The sequence below is a fragment of the Corvus cornix genome, chromosome 20 (genome assembly GCF_000738735.6).
Source record: "Corvus cornix cornix isolate S_Up_H32 chromosome 20, ASM73873v5, whole genome shotgun sequence".
Lineage (NCBI taxonomy): Eukaryota > Metazoa > Chordata > Aves > Passeriformes > Corvidae > Corvus > Corvus cornix.
The window spans coordinates 7,601,274-7,616,893 of NC_046349.1; positions in this window are offsets into that span (position 1 = coordinate 7,601,274).

The window sequence follows — 15,620 nt, forward strand, 5'->3', positions numbered from 1 at the left end:
CATTCACCCCTGGCATCACCAAGTGCAAACCAGCACATGGGGTCCCTCTCCTCAGAGGGACTTTCTGGGCACACAGGACCCCTCTGAGCACCCTGGGGAAGATGATAATCCACCTGCTCATCCCATACACCAATAAACTGCAGGTTCCCACCTGAGATGCTCTGGGTCTGCATCACCTGGCAGGGACGAACGGGCTGGGGGCTGCTGAGAACCAGCAAACTCATTGCACTAGAGCAGACCACCCACGGGGCCGCAGGGGATGTGTCCATCAGTGTCCTGGGGTGTCCAACCATGCCCAGGGACAGTACATTGGGGTTAATCTTCTCTCTACACCTCGAATTTCTCCCTTCTGTTTCCCTTCTCTCCCCCAGCCCCCACTGAGCCTCTCTCCCCAGCGCTCCCATCCGGCACTGCTGCATTTCATTCCTGAAGGGTTAATGATCAGACAACAAAGGAACCATTTCAGACCCCTTTGGCCTCACTGTAGGAAACCCGGAGTAATAACTGAGGAAACCAGGAGTAATAATGGTTGGGATCACTTTAGGTTTTTTTTTTTCCTAATTATGAAATAAATTGAAAAAGTACACATAAAATGCATAAATTGCAGCATCTGGCTCAGCCGAAATTTCCATAAACAACCAAAACTGCAGCATGGCATCACCATCAGGGGTTTGCAAGGGCTGGGGGGCCCATGTGGACATGGGGATGCTGCTGCCATTCCAGCACAGAAACACAGGGATATGGGAATGGCCTTGGGGATATCTGAGTGTCTCCAAATCCTGTCTGCAGGCAGCTGCATTGGTGTGGATGGCCGTGACCTGAGGGAGACGCGGGCACCACAGGGCAAGGAGCTGCCACAAGTCCTGTTGGGTGCCAGCCCAGCTGCCCTTGAGGCAATAGGGAATTTCCTTGTCTAGACCTGGAAGGCAAACACTGGGCAAGGGGCGGGGAAGCGCCTCATTCCTGGTCACGCTCTCTGGCTGCTGGCATGGGTGACCGGATGTTGGCACAGGCTTTGCCAGGGTGACCCGTCACAGGAGGATGCACTAATTAGACAGCTCTCATTAGTGATGGATCCTCGGGGCAGCGCGTGGTCATTGCTCAGCCCAACCCCATCTATTTGGATCACGGGGGACTTGCCAAGGGCGGCAGAGCCGCTGTCCCCACACCCCTGCTGCTGTGTGCCAGGTATCCCTGAGAGAGCAGAGAAACCCACACGTTTCCCTTAATTTGTCTGTTTATGACAAATCCAAACGGCAGTGGGAGGAGAGGTGGTGTCTACTGTTTAACTGGGCACCTGGCAGCCCTGTGTTATGCTGGGAGGGGTCTGGGGGGCTGCAGGGAGGCGGGAAGCCCAGTCGATGATGCCAGGGCAGCACCCGCGGTGACTCAGGGATGATGCCGGGGAGAAGCGAGGCTGAGCCGCGGGTGCCGCTGGCAGCTCCCAGCTCCTCACGCAGCCCCGCTCCACGCCAGCACAGAGGGAATGAAATGTTCCTCCTCCGTCTTCCAAAGCAGAAGGGAGAAAGTGTCCAGAAAGATAATTTGGAAAGTTTGTTTGACACTTGAGCACACTTTCATCTTCGGAAAAATCTTGGTGAACTTCCAAGGCTGCACCGCCTGCTTCCCGGCACGGCAAGCGCCCCAGGGCACACGCCCGTGGCACCATCCCAGTGGCTGCTTTCGGGATGCTCAGGGCTCTGGAGGGGTCAGTGCGGTCCCACCGGGCCCACAGGTCAGCAGGGATGCAGTCACAGAGGTGGTGGCACAGGGATGCAGGCACGGGGATGCAGGTGCGGGGATGCTCCTAGCAAAGGTAGTAAAGTGAAAATTAAATGTCTGGAGCTGGCTAGCAGCAGAAGGAGACAGGAAGGGGCAAGGGGATGGAGCGAGCCCCTGGACGAGGGCGGGGTTTCCTCCACAGGTGCCATGAGCTCCCAGCAGCCATGAGGGCTGGGAGGGATCTTCTCCAGTGCATCCCAGGCGATGAATATGGGTTTGATCAGGGGAGTGTTTGAGCGGATGGTAGTGGATAAGGAAGAAAAATACTTCGCATTCCTCTCCCATCATAACAAGCCCAGATGCTTGGACAGTGGCAGCCCACTTCCCACAGGAATGGAAAGTCACAGCTGCTCTCGCGCCAGTTCGGCAGAGGCCCTTTTCCTGCTCTTATGAAATGCCAGCTTCACCTAACGCCGCACCGCAGCCCTCACGGGCATCCCGTGACACGGCTCCCTCTGTCACCCGGGTCCCTGGCACTGCCCATGACCCTGCTCGAGGAGAGGCAGAGCTCAAAGCAGGGAAACCTGCTGGGGAAGGCCAAGTAACAGATTCACTGCTGGTATGGCTGGTGCTCCTTCCCACATGCCAATATGCTGGGAATACCTGGACTAGCACAGCCCTGCAAGGGAGGAGTGCTCTGGGGAGGCTGATGCCATGGGAAGTTCTAATGGGAAGCAGCTCCTGCCTGGTCAGAACTGGTGGGAGGAGCTCCAGCTTCCTGGCAGCCCAACTCACCCCCTCCCATGCCAGCACAGAGCCAGTGAGGGCCCTCAGTGCCAGGATGCCATCAGCTCTCCCAGATGAGAAGGAAGGCATGAAGGTGGCTTATTTTAGCGCTGCCATTGCCAAGTGCAGTCTGCAGCACACTCATGGCACACTTGCCCTCCTCCTCTTCCTCCTTTCCCTTCTCCTTTTCCTTCTTCTTCTCCTCCTCCTCATGCCACACTCCAGCCATTCCTGGGTTTGTGGCACCCGGCCTTCCTGCTGTTCTCAGGGAATGTGGCACCCCAAGAAGCTTAAGATTTGCCATAAATCAAATCCTTCATCCCAGAGCAAGCTCTGGAGCTCCATCTCTCTTCTTGGCTCCTCTGGCTTGCTCCAGTCCTGGACGCCAGCGTGGCTGCACAGCCTTCAAGTGCTCCATCTGCCAAAACAGGAGCAAAGCCCAAAGAGAGAATTGGCATCACGTGGCGCTGAAGGCCGAGGGGCAGCAAGAGCAGGAGAGGGAGCTGGGAATAAAGGGAAGAGGAGCAGTGAGATGGGAGGGAAGGCTTGGTGTCGAAACCGAATTCCTGATCCATGTCAGCAGAGCAGATTTCCAGTGTTTATTTTATCTCTTTAGTTGAGCCCCTTTGAGGCAGAATATATTAAATGGCCTGACTTTATATAATGGAAATAATTGAAACAATACTCCTGCTTCCAGCCGCAACGTGCTGCAATTTCAGCCAAGAGTGGCCAGCCTCCTCGAGGTGGTGGGGACAGCCGCTCCCGCCGCTGGCGCTTGTTCGCCGGTTATTGTTGACACATGTCAGCGTCGCCTTCCAATTTCCGTACAGCTGTCAGAGCGGGGAGAACACCCGGCGGCTGGTGCGCGGTGGGCTCAGTGCCGGCCAGCACCGACGGGTGCTGGGGATGACGGTGTCCCCACACTGGGCTCCTCTGTAGCCACGGGGCCGGTGGTTATGGCTGAGCTGGGATTTCCCAAGGGGAGGTGGTGCTTGGGCAGCACTCTCAGATAGCCAGGAGATGAGGATGGTGGAATATGGAGAACCTTGGGAGGAGGGAGGATGCGCTTGCTTGCTGCATGAAGCACTGAACTGGGACCTTGGTATTCACTGGAGAAGGGGAAAGGAGATGGACGTGAAGGCTGGGGGCTGTTGAAGGTTTTATCCAGCTCTGCCCCAGCAGTGGGTGACATTGGGGCAGGGAATGCCCCGCAGCCCCGGCATCCCTGTGGGAAAGGATTTGCACCAAGTGCCATCCTCGAAGCCAACATCAATCTCCATCCCACATAAGCCACTGAAACTCTTATCACTGAAAATCTCTCATTGCTCCTTGAGCAGAGCTGGATGGATGAAACAAGCAAACACGGTGGTGAGGAGTCACCAGCGTTGAGCCAGGCCATAAACCAATCCCCATTTGCCGGCACCGCAGGGTTCCTGGGAGGAGCTGGCAGGAGGTGAGACTAAGAGCAACGGCAGGCAAGGTCTTCGAGGAACTCAGACACGGTGTGAAAAGTGCTCCAGAATTCTTCCTGCCATGGCAGCCACTCCCCCTGGCCGTGCACAGTGGGGGCTCAGGGAAGGTTTCTCCAAGGAAAGGCAGGGGATGGGACTTGCAGTGCAGGGCAGGGAGCTTGGGGTTTGGGGCAGCTGGACTGCAGATTCCGTTGCTGTAGGGAGCTGGAATTCCCCAGATGAGTTGGGTGCCGCTACTGTGCCCACACTACCCCTTAGCCTGGGCACAGCCTGCTCTCCCAGCAAAGCCAAAGCATCGGTGACCATGGAGCATCCTCCTCTGTGCCAGATGTGACTATCAGCTGCCTCTTCGTTCCCTGCAATGAAAATCATGTGTTTGTTATTGGAAGGGAGCAAGGCACTGGTATTTTAGTAGCTGGCCCTCTTCTATTCTCCTAAGATCCATATATGCCAAATTCCAATATTTTTCTTTTAATATTTGGACTATTTAAGGAAACTATTGAGAAAGACAGATGGAAGCATCAGTCAGATGGATGTTCCTGGCTCCACGTGAGACAGCACTCAGAAGTACCATTCTTTCTCAAATAATTGTAATGTGACTACATGGTTCCCTTCTTGTGCATCATTCCCCAGGAGGGTAAATCCTCTGACTCTGGTGGATGACTCTCACCAGATGGAATTCAGCAGAAGACAAAGGCTTTGGGCAGGCTGCTGGTTGGGGATGGGGAAATTCACCCCGGCAGCCACAGAGCCTGGGGAGGGCTGTGGAAGCAGCCACTGCAGTCGTGGCTCTGGTGCCCGTGGCCAGCCCTGCCCATGCCCCGCCGCAGCTGCAGCTCCCAGTGCATGTGCTGCCAGTGAGGGGACACGGTGAGAGGCTGAGGTGACCCTGGGCAGTGGAAGGCAAGCAGGGTGCCCATCTGTGTGCCCTCAGAGAAGGAAAACTTGGGATGTGTGGCTGCACCTGCCCCTCAGCTTGTACCAGGGCTGAGAGCCTGATGTTGGTTCTGGCATCACTCAGCTGGGACTCGGCTACCAAAGGCTGTGACATTGTCTCTGTCTAAAAGCTTACTTTTAAGCCATTTTGCTAAAAATCCAACGCTAGTGTCTCAGCTCTGGGAACTGCCCTGGGTCCTCTGGTTGCAGCTGAACTTGGACTTCCACAGAATCCCAACCCTCATGGACCTCTCGTGGCAGTAGGATGTGATCATTCCATGACAAAAGCCAGCAGCTCCTCAGCTCCCGCCTGCCCTGGCCGAAGCTGCAGGGATGTGCTCATGCTTTGGACAGCAAGCCAGGAGGAAACAGTGTGTCTAGGAGCCTGTCCTTTGATGGAGCCTGCTGTGCTGGCACAGGGCTGGGAAACACCCAATTTAAGTTCATGGTCCACAGCAACGGGAATTTTGGTCTCCCACAGGAATATGGGTCCCTCCTCACGCTCCCAGGCTCAGGAACTATCCTCAGTTCTGCTGACATCCCAATTCCCAGCTCTGTCTCTGGGTCTCTAGGGCACTGCCTCCCATCCCTCCCCTCCAGAACAATCCAGGGACATGGCACAGCAGGGCCAGCCTGGACTATGGTCACCAGCCCTGCCGTGGCTGCCAGCACCCCAGGGCCGGCGGCCGTGTGCCACGGTGACTTACAAAGGCTTTTTTTCAGAATTAATAACAGGAGGAACACAAACTTCAATATTTCTGAAGTGAAAATGGAGTGATAATTGTATTTAGCCGACATTCAGGAAAATTATTACCACCTGGCAGCCCCATTTGTGGCTGACGTCAAAGAGCACCATAAACCAGCGTCAGTTTGGAGAGTACCAAAAAAAAAAAAAGGAAAAGAGCAGAAATTGTGACCTTTGTATTAAAAAATCCAAGATCAGGAGTGTCCTGGGATGCTGGACAGAGCAGGTCCCCAGGGGCTGTTTGCTATCAGGAGTTTGACTAACACTCAGGGGTGCCAGCGGATATGGTCCTCATAGGTCAAAGACATGGAGAAAAATGTTCCCCTCTTCTTCTTTGGTTTTGTTTTTTCAGTCTTGTATATCCTGTTTATGCCACTAACAAATTCAATTTTCAGGAGCTGGAATAAAGACAGAGCCTGAGCTGTTTAAAACGGGTTGTGGGCAGCTCCCACTCAAAGCACACAGAGGAGGTTCATCACCCCAAAAAACACGGCATTGCAGCAGTGGGGAGAAAAGGGGGTTGGGGTGGGACAGTGGAGATGAAGCAGTGATGGGGAGGGTGCCATTTGGGTGCCCTGAGCCTCATGCCAATTCCTGAGCATCCGTGCTGCTGCAGTTGGAGGAGGGATACAAGGGCATGGTCTCCAACTGGTCCCCAGTGCCATGGCAAGGCGCAAAGCCGTGGCAGCAGACTCTGGCTCATGGAAAGAATTCTTCACTTGGGAATTTGAGCAAAAAAGATTAAATGAAGTAAAAAATGCATGCTGCACTGTGAAAGCAGAAAAAGAACATTTCCAAATGTACCCAGCCTCCTCTGCACCCTGCATGCACTCCAGGCACTCTTAGCTGCCACCTCTCCTTCCCACGGCATTTTGGGGGTTCATGACTCCCCACCACAGGGGAGAGCTCTGTCTCCACTCAGATGCAACCACAACACGGAGAGACATCATGACCTGGTGCCCTCATCTCTCTCCACCCATCCCCACTCTTTGCTGGCTGTCTGGGAGGCTCCCAACAGAACCAACTCGGCCATCCATTGCAGTAATGATGTTCCAGCACCTTCCTGCAAGCAGAGGGTCCCTCCTGCTGAGGTCCCAGCCCTGGCCTAGGGGTGCTCTGGGGTGCAAAGGGTGATTCCAGTCCCAAGGAACTGATGCTGCTCAGAGTCCCCCTGGAGACAGGGAATAAACCTGCACCAGATCTTTGCAGGAGAGATATTCCTGCGCTGGGCCATATCCAGGAACAGGGGTCCTGCAAGGATCACAGAGTTGTTTCCCATGGATAGGGATTTCCAGGGTCCTGGCACGGCAGTGCTTTCCCACTGGAGCAGGGCTTCTGGAGCAGGGCTGCTTCCAGACATTGGGGTTGAGGAAAAATCCCATCATACTGTGATGAAAGAGTGATGTGTGGCATGGCCTCCCCAGGTGCAAAATGCCTCCTCCCATAGGAAAAGGGGATAATTAAAGGCTACTGATGTTCTGAGCTGTTTAACCATGCTGGTTTGCTAATTTGAGCCCTCCTGGAAGACCACACAGCAATCCCTGTGCTCCCACACTCTCCCAGCCAACCCGACAGAAGCAGGGCCAGCAATGGTTCCATCAGCCAAACCAGTTCTGGCTCCAGTGCTCCCAGTTCCAGTGGAGCCATGGGGATGTCTGTCTGTCCCCACACGGGGATGAGCCCCAGCTCTGCTGACAATGGCAGGGCAGGGAGAACCTGGGTTTGCAGTAGGTTTGGAGGGTTGCTGTCCTCGGCCATCCCAATGGTATTGCACTGAGCCTCAACCAAACAATCACCGAGATCACCGAGACCACAAACAAACAGCATTTGATTAGATTATTTTTTTTAACATATTCTTTTTCTGAAAAAACAAAGAGAAGAGGAGAATTTGTATTTCCTGCTCATGTGAAAGGAATTTGCCAGCATGTGGTGGAGAAAGCAATGCTGGTGGCCTGGAGAAGCCACCACCTCATGACTCTGGTGGCAAAGAGGAGCCAGGAGGTGGCTGGCAGGGAGGCTCCACACCCAGACACCTGCACAGGGGCAAAGGCCGGAGCAGGGAGCCCTTGCCAAGGCTGCAGCTCCCTAAACCTGTGTGCTGGGAAGAGGCAGAATGGCGTGGCCAGGCCAGGCTCAAGCCCCAGCGCTGCCAGGGTCTGAATGCCTCAGCAAAGCGGCAGCGGCTCCCAGCCAAGGCTTCAGGAAGGAATTTCAGAAAGTTCTTGGTGTGGCCTCTCTTTTCCTAGAACAGATCAAGAGCTGGGATCTGCTCGGCAATCCTCCCCCGTTGTTTTGCCAAGTTCCCTGCAGGGGTAAGAGGAGCAGAGTGAGGCTGATCTGAGAAGGCCTCGGCATGCTGAGGTTAGGGAGAGGGTCTGCATGGGCAGAGGGACCATCAGGTTGGGACTTGCATCCCCACAACCCTGAATCTCTGCATCCCTTCATCTCTGGATCCCTGCACGTCTGCCTCCCCAAAATCCCCTCATTCATACATCCCTCTATCGCCATATCCCTGCATCCCTGCCTCCCCACAGCCCTGGAAGACTGTGCTGTTCTCAGTTTAGTCAAACATCCTGTCATTCTTCCCAGATGGTCAGTGCTGCTGGTTGTCTGACATATCCAGCTGCACTTGACAACTCTGCAGCCCTGGCATCTTGCTCTCGATCGAAGTTAATTCACCGAATTCTTCAGTTTCCATATTAATAATGGATAAATCCTGTTGCATAATTATTTTCCACATCATCTCCCTCCCCTGGTGCTGAGAGGCACCAACCACCCTACAGATCCCTGCATAGCTGTGGTGAGGGTTGGGCACCCTGGCACTGCAAAGGGGAGCCCTTGTTCCTGGTCCCTTGAGGCTGGGGATACTGCTGGGTTTGAGTTTCCCAATCCCTGGAAGTGCTCAAGGCCAGGTAGAATGGTCCAGTGGAAGGTGTCCCTGCCCATGGCACAGGAGTTGGAACTGGATGATTCTATCATTCCCAAAGCTTCCAGCCCCCTCCCCAGTGCTGCTGAGGCCCCAGGAACCCTCTCAAAATACTGGGGGGTCTCAGCCAGCCCTTCACCAGACACTGGCACAGCCCCTGCACCCTACTCCAAGCACCTCTCGGGCAGGCTGCAAAGAGGAAATAACGTTGGAGAGAGGCATGCCAGGGTCCTGTGCCAGGCAGGGACATGGACCAAGGTGCAAAAGCCCTGAAGGACTGGCAGCAGGATGCAGTACCATCCCCATCCCTGGAATGGGCCCTCCTGCTGGTTCTGGGGACAAGGGCGGCTGCGGGCAAAGGGAGCAGCAGTGTCAGTGCACAGCCAGTTCCCAATTTGCACCAGCCTGGAACAATGACAATGACAATGGTAGAATTAAAGAGATGAAAAATGTGTCTGTGATTTGAAGAAGCTGGAAACACCCAGAGCAGGGAACAGAGGGCGGGAGGGTGGCTCCCAACTGGCCATCACCCCGGCAGCAAACGGGGTCCCTAATGCCTCCAAGCTGTGGAGCCCTTCATGGGGGGCAGCCTGGCTTTCCACAGTCACAGCTTGGGAATAATTGGAAGATTTTCTTGTCGGGAATTTCTTGCCAGGAGTGGCCGTGGCCTTTCACGTCTGCACCGAATGACTGCGAGGGGTTGGAAAGGCAGGTAGGGGGTCAGTGGAGCCCCGCGGCCTTGTGCAAAGCATCCATGTCCTGCTCCCATACAGAGAGCAAAGGAAGGGGGAAGGCTGAGTGGTGGGAATAACCACAATCATTTAGGCCTCAGCAAATGGCAGGGCCCACTCCGGCACCAGTTTTGAGGCAGCGGCCACATCTCTCCCAACCCTGGTTTTCCATCCAGGATGAAGTGGGAGCAGGAGGGGGCATCTGTGCCAGACCATCCCTGGCGCCTGCCATGACAGAGGCGGCAATGGCTGGTCCCAGCGCCAACCCGCAGTTCATCCCCCTCTTGGGCTCCTCTCCTTTCCTCCCTGGAATTTTGCCCTCCTGGTTTATTTTTTCTTCTTTTTTTTTTAACATAAAATTTTTCATAGCCTTTTAAACACTGTAAAAATTTAATACAAAGGAAATTAAAAAACCCAGAGGAACTATTCTCAAAATAATTTCACAATCTGCACATATCCCTCAGCAAATTGAATTTGTAGGAAATAAAGAACAAAATATGACAATAAAGGGCTTCGAAACAAATCTTAATGTGTCACATATGGAAGTGCAAATGCCAGCCTGTGTGCAGGCACTCGGCAGAGGTGGGTGGCATGTGGGTCTGGGGGGCACAGCTCTGCCACTCCCCAACACTGCTGGGAGTCCCTTGCACCCCTGGGGGCAGCTTGAAGGAGCCAGGAGGGTTTTGCTGCCCCAAACTTCACACCATGAACCCTGGCTGAGCATGTCTTCCTTGTGTCCCAGCAGCTCTAGCTCTGGTGGTGATGCTGACAGCATGTTCTGCTTCATCAGCCTGGATCCTGACCAATTTGTGGCAGTTAATGGGGAAAACTTCAAAGGATCTGAATCAGCCCTGCCAGGGTCCCACTGGGTGAGCTGGGAACCTCCGCCTCATAGCAATGCCCATGGCATGGCTTCCCCATGGCCACTCAGCACCCCAGGGTCTTGGTGGTGGGGGGACATGGGTGCTTACTGCACCCCCATCCTCACACCCCGTCCCACACACACACCCCCAACACCATCCACCCCCACAAAAGCATCTCCTTCCCAGATGTTCCTTGGCCAGCTGTGGCCCTGCCTCTCCCCCTTGTTTTTTTCCCCTTCTATTAATAAACCTGGCACCTGAAGAGGAATTTTCCCTGTAAACACCCAGCCTCACACTTTAGTGACTTTTGTTTTGTGTTTTAATTAACGAACTGGAAAAAATGTCAATTGTTACCCACCACGGGCACGTGTGTCCCGCAGGCTGCCAGAGACGTGTCTTCCCCGCTCTGTCCCATGCCGTGGTCACAGGGCAGAGCCACCCTGACCCTTTGCCAGAGGGAAAAGAGGGGGTATCTGGAGTGTTGTACCCAAATTGCTGTTGCACTGCTGCACCCACACACGGCACTGCTCCTGGGGGATCCAGGTGCTCTCCTTTGTTCAGACACCCCATCCCAGATGGTCAATGTTGCTGGTTTATCATGGTGCAGCCCAGCCCACCACGACTGGACCCCTTGCATCCCCTCACCATCTCCAGCCCCACCGGGCAGCACGTTGGACCAGTTTCATCAGGGAATATTCCACACCAGCCGGGAAGCCGATACTCCCCGAGAACATTGCCTCATCCCAGCCGTGCGTGCCTGGGATGGAGAGAAATGCTGGGGAGCTGCAAAAGACATCCAAAAATTAATGTACTGTCTGCAGCAGCGCTGGGGCTGCAGCCCGGGGGAAGCGCCCGCCGTGTGGCATGGAAGGAACTGCAAAGAAAAGGGTCTTGCGAGGATAGCGAGAGCTGCGCGGCAGGAGCAGGCTTTGCTCTGCAGGCTTCCCGCAGCTCCAGGATAAGCTTGGGAAGGGACTGGCTCTTCCTCCATATGTAATGCCACCTCCTCCTCGCCCCCGCAGAGGGAAGGTGCTGCCAGCCCTGGAATGCTACAATGGTGTCTCCGCATCCATGCGCCCCCACCTTTGGTGCTCTCTGCAGCCGCCGTGACCTCGGGCATCTCCCCCTGCACTCGCAGCAGAGAGCAGCGCTGCATCCCGGTTTTGCTGCCGGGGCTCAGGCAGTGAGCAGAGGCCAAGCCCGTGTGGGCAGTGCAGACAGGCAGCCCGTGGGCAGGGCGCTGCCCGTCTGGGGCTGGGACACCCCGGCAGCCAGCTGCTCTCGCTTTGATGTGGAGTCCCTCAGGCTCTGCACAATGCAGACTGGGGCGGGATGAAGCAAGGGTGATTGATTGTCTTGTTTTGTTCCTCCAAGGCTGTACTGGACCGCTCGTATTCACAGCTGAGATCCCCCAAGAGCAGGGGTTGGCAGCGTCCACCCAGGCTGCAGGGATGGGGCTGGTGTGGTGCAGGCTCTGGCTGGAGGCAGTGGGCTGGTGGTTTGAACCCTCTGTGCCTCAGTTTCCCCATCACCACTGCCCTCTTGGAAGCTCTTGGTGTCTCTGGATGAAATATATCCCCTGAAACGGTTCCCCATTACTTTCAGGTGTGCTGGGCATTCCTGGAATTCAGGCAGACAAAGGGAGCACAGGAGCCCTATCAAGGGTAAAGCTCATTAGGACTTGAGCGTGTTGACCTCTGAAAAATGGAGTTTAGCTCCATCCAGTTGATGAATCACGACTCTGTTTGTACGATGCACTCCCTGCAAGCAAGGTTTCCACCGCAGAACTAACAGGCTTTTCTGGGAAGCACTGGGGTTCTGGGTTTCCTAATTATTTTCAAACCCTACTGGCAGCTTCTCTCCGACAGGGATCATGCCTGCTCGAAGTGCAGCACTCGGGCGTGTTTGGAGTCCTGAAGCACTAATTGACTTTAGCTCGGCCTCGCTGCTGAGTGCTGGCTCTTGCAGCCCCAGTCCCTCCTCCTGCCCAAGCCTGCCTGCATGTGGTTTGCATTTCTTTCCCGGAGAAAAAACCCCTTTCTCCTGCCTCAGTGTCATCTTTCCCTGGAATTGAATTTAGGGGAAATAAAGGGGAGGCCAAATTTTCATGGAGTGACTACCTCCCCTCTCAAGGCAATGATGGCAGTGACGGGAAAAGCCCATTCCAGGAAGTCCTGTCCCAGTCCATGTCCCTTGGCACTGGTGATTTCAGTCACAATCAGGTGGCTCCTTATGAGCCAGTAAGCCCTGAGGCATTGAGCAGATTGTGGAGAAGCTACTCCAGTGCTGCTGGCTCTCCCTGCTATGCAGCGGGGGATCCCATCCTTCCCTCCCACTGTGTGCTAGGAAACTGCTGCCTGCACGGAGCAGGACAGGGATTCTGGAAGAAAACATGGCAGTGCCATCCATCACCCAGCCCTGGGTGATGCATGGGAGAGGAGCAGCAGTGAGCTGACCCCGAGGGAAGCAGCAGCCTGCAACACCTGAACATCAGCCACGGATTATCCACGGCCCCTCTCTGCCTTCTCCTGTGAGACTCTGGGTCATACCCAGCACACAGAGCACAGCACAGGGGTGAGCCAGCTGCCCTGGCCGTGCTGGCTGTCATTCCCAGCACAGAGGGCTCATGGGCTGCCAGCGGGGCGGGTGGTTGGGAAATCTGTTTCCTCTTCTGCTCGTTACAACACCACAGTGGGCGCATGCAATGGGAGCAGTGAGGCAGTGGGAAAGTATGAAGGTCAGGGGAGTCTGCGGTTTGTGTGACGGAGGTGACCCCGGCTGATGTAGCCCTCTACCTGCTCAAAGCACCGCTGTCCGGCTGGGATAGCTCCAGCTACCACCTCCCCTGGGACATCACCCCCATCCATGCTCTGTCAGGGAGCAGGCTTCCACGATGTTCCTGGATCATGTTGCCAGGTTAAAGTGGGAGGAAAATGGCCAAGGGCAGCTTCCTTGGTGCAAGAGCTGGGTGTGAATCATCATGAACATGTACAAGGCATCAGGACACCGGCTGCTCTGAGGGCTTTGATCAGCTCTCACAGCATCACTCCTGCTCCCAGCTGTGTTCCAGCAGTCACAAAAGGGACATGGCTGCTCCGATGATGGCACCAGAGTGCCCAGCAGCCGCTGTGATGCGCTGGCCTTGCAGCACAAGTGTGCCAGCTCTGCAATCCTCATCACCTCGTTAGTAACTTGGCTGTTGATTCCAGCCGGGGCCAGGCTCTCCGTACCTCCCACACAGTTCACAGGCCCCTACCTCTCATTAGGGGGCTGCTTTCATGTGGCCAGTGGTTTTCATCATCAGTGAGCCACGGAGCAAGTGAGGCACGGGAGCAGAGGAAGGAGACAACGGGGAGTCAGGCAATGCCACCATGGCAACATGGGTGCTGGAATAACAGCTTTGATGTAGTGGCAGTCAGCCCCAGGGCCATGGGCTCAGGTATGGCAGGGGCCTGGCTCCCAGGAGAGTCCTGTGGTGAGGGGATACATGGAGGCATCCTGCTTTCCTCACTGCTGTGCCAACAGAGGGGCTGATCAGGCCAAGGGGGACTTGGCACCAAAAGTCACTTCTCAAGAGTGGTGCAGGGCAGCTGACACAACACAGTGTGGGAAAATAAATTAAGGATGAAAATATGGAGGTGAGGCTACAGGAGGACAAGCTGAGGTCTGGAAGGGAGCACGTGCTGAAGGGCAAGAGGGTGGGGAGTGGATGGTGGGTGAACAGGGATGGCAGCAATTTGGATGGGAAATGGAAAGCTTGGCAAGCACTCAGCAGAGCTTCTGTGTGATCCTGCCGAGACACCAACAGCTCCTGAGGCCACCAATCCCAAATACCCTGTGCTCCTGCACCTGCAGCAGTTCTGCAGGAATCTAAGGCGAATCTATTAGCAGCACTGGGATACAGGATTCTGGATCAGGTTTCTGGAAGGACCTATGATTTCAAACTCTGCCTCACAAGTGGGCATTCAAATGGAGCCACTGGTAGCTGCCTGGCCCACCCAGGGCCGGGCTGTGCTGGGAAAGTGAAATGTGGATGCCATCAAAGCCTGAAACCGCGGCTGCTGCCCGGGAGTGAGCCGAGCCTTGGGGTGGAAATGCTGCTGCTGCTCTGAATCACATCTCAGCAATGGAGAAGATCCGGCTGAGGCATTTCCTGCTGTTCCCAACTCATCTCCATCTGATGCCTCCCTCACGGAGCTCCTGTGCTGAAATCCTGGCCCTGTGGAAAATCTGCAGCAGCTTTCCTGATGAGTCCAGCTGTCTTCCCTGAAGACAGGAGTGTCAGAGTATGGTGGGAGGTGTGGTGTCTCCTGGTGGTGATTCCCATGGGACCTGTGGGACTGTGGTCGTTCAGCGTGGGGGTCGTTCAGCCCGGGGGTTGTTCAGCCTCAGTGACTTCTTGAGAGGGAAATGGAAAGAGCGAGCAGTGCAAGTTAATTAATTGACGCATAATGAAGTCAAGATGAGTATCCCCAAGGAGCTGAAGCTCAGATTAGGAAAGCAGCAGATGATGGTGTTCCCTGGCTTTGTCCTGAGCCCCAGTCTCCTGCCAGCCACACTGATGACATTGGCTCTGGCCCAGGGGCAAGGAAAAAAAGCCCCTGAATGCCTTTCAGTGGCAACTTTAATAGAATTTAGGTGTTATAAACACTGACCCAGAGAAGGGAGTATGGAAGGGATGAAATAAACCCATCAATGGCTGTTTGGTGCTTTGGTGCCTTTGGTGAAGGCTTCCTATAGCAGCACAAGCAGACCCTGCATGGACTCAAATGCTCTTCTGACAAGAAAGAGCTAGGAGTAGGGAAGGACGCTCAGAGTGACTAACCTGGAGGCTGCTGGATGGTGCTGGGCAGAGACCCTTCACAGGATCATGGAATCCTTTAGGTTGGAAAAGCCCTCTTAGATCATCGAGTCCAACTGTTGCCCCAGCACAACCAAGCCCACCACTAACCCACGTCCCTGAGTGCCACATCTACAAGTCTGTTAAACCCCTCCAAGGATGGTGACTTCACCACTGCCCCCAGGGCAGCCTTTTGGTGAATAATTTTTCCCTAATATCCAAAGCAAACATCCCTTGGCACAACTTGAGGCTGTTTCCTCTTGTCCTGTCCCTTGTTCCCCGGGAGCAGAGCCCGACCCCCACCTGGCTGCACCCTCCCGTCAGAGAGTTGTAGAGAGAGAGAAGGTGCCCCCTGAACCTCCTTTTCTCCAGGTTGAGCCCCTCTGGCTCCCCATCCGCTTCTGGTGCTCCAGCCCCCTCCCCAGCTCCATTCCTTTCTCTGGACACGCTTCAGCCCCTCAATGTCGTTCTTGTCCTGGGGGGCCCGAAACCGACCCCAGAACTCGAGAAGCCTCAGCAGCGGCGACCACAAAAGATCAGCCCCCTGCCCAGCAGCCTCAGGAGGCGGCCCGGGCCCTGCGCAGCGGACGGGGGCCCCT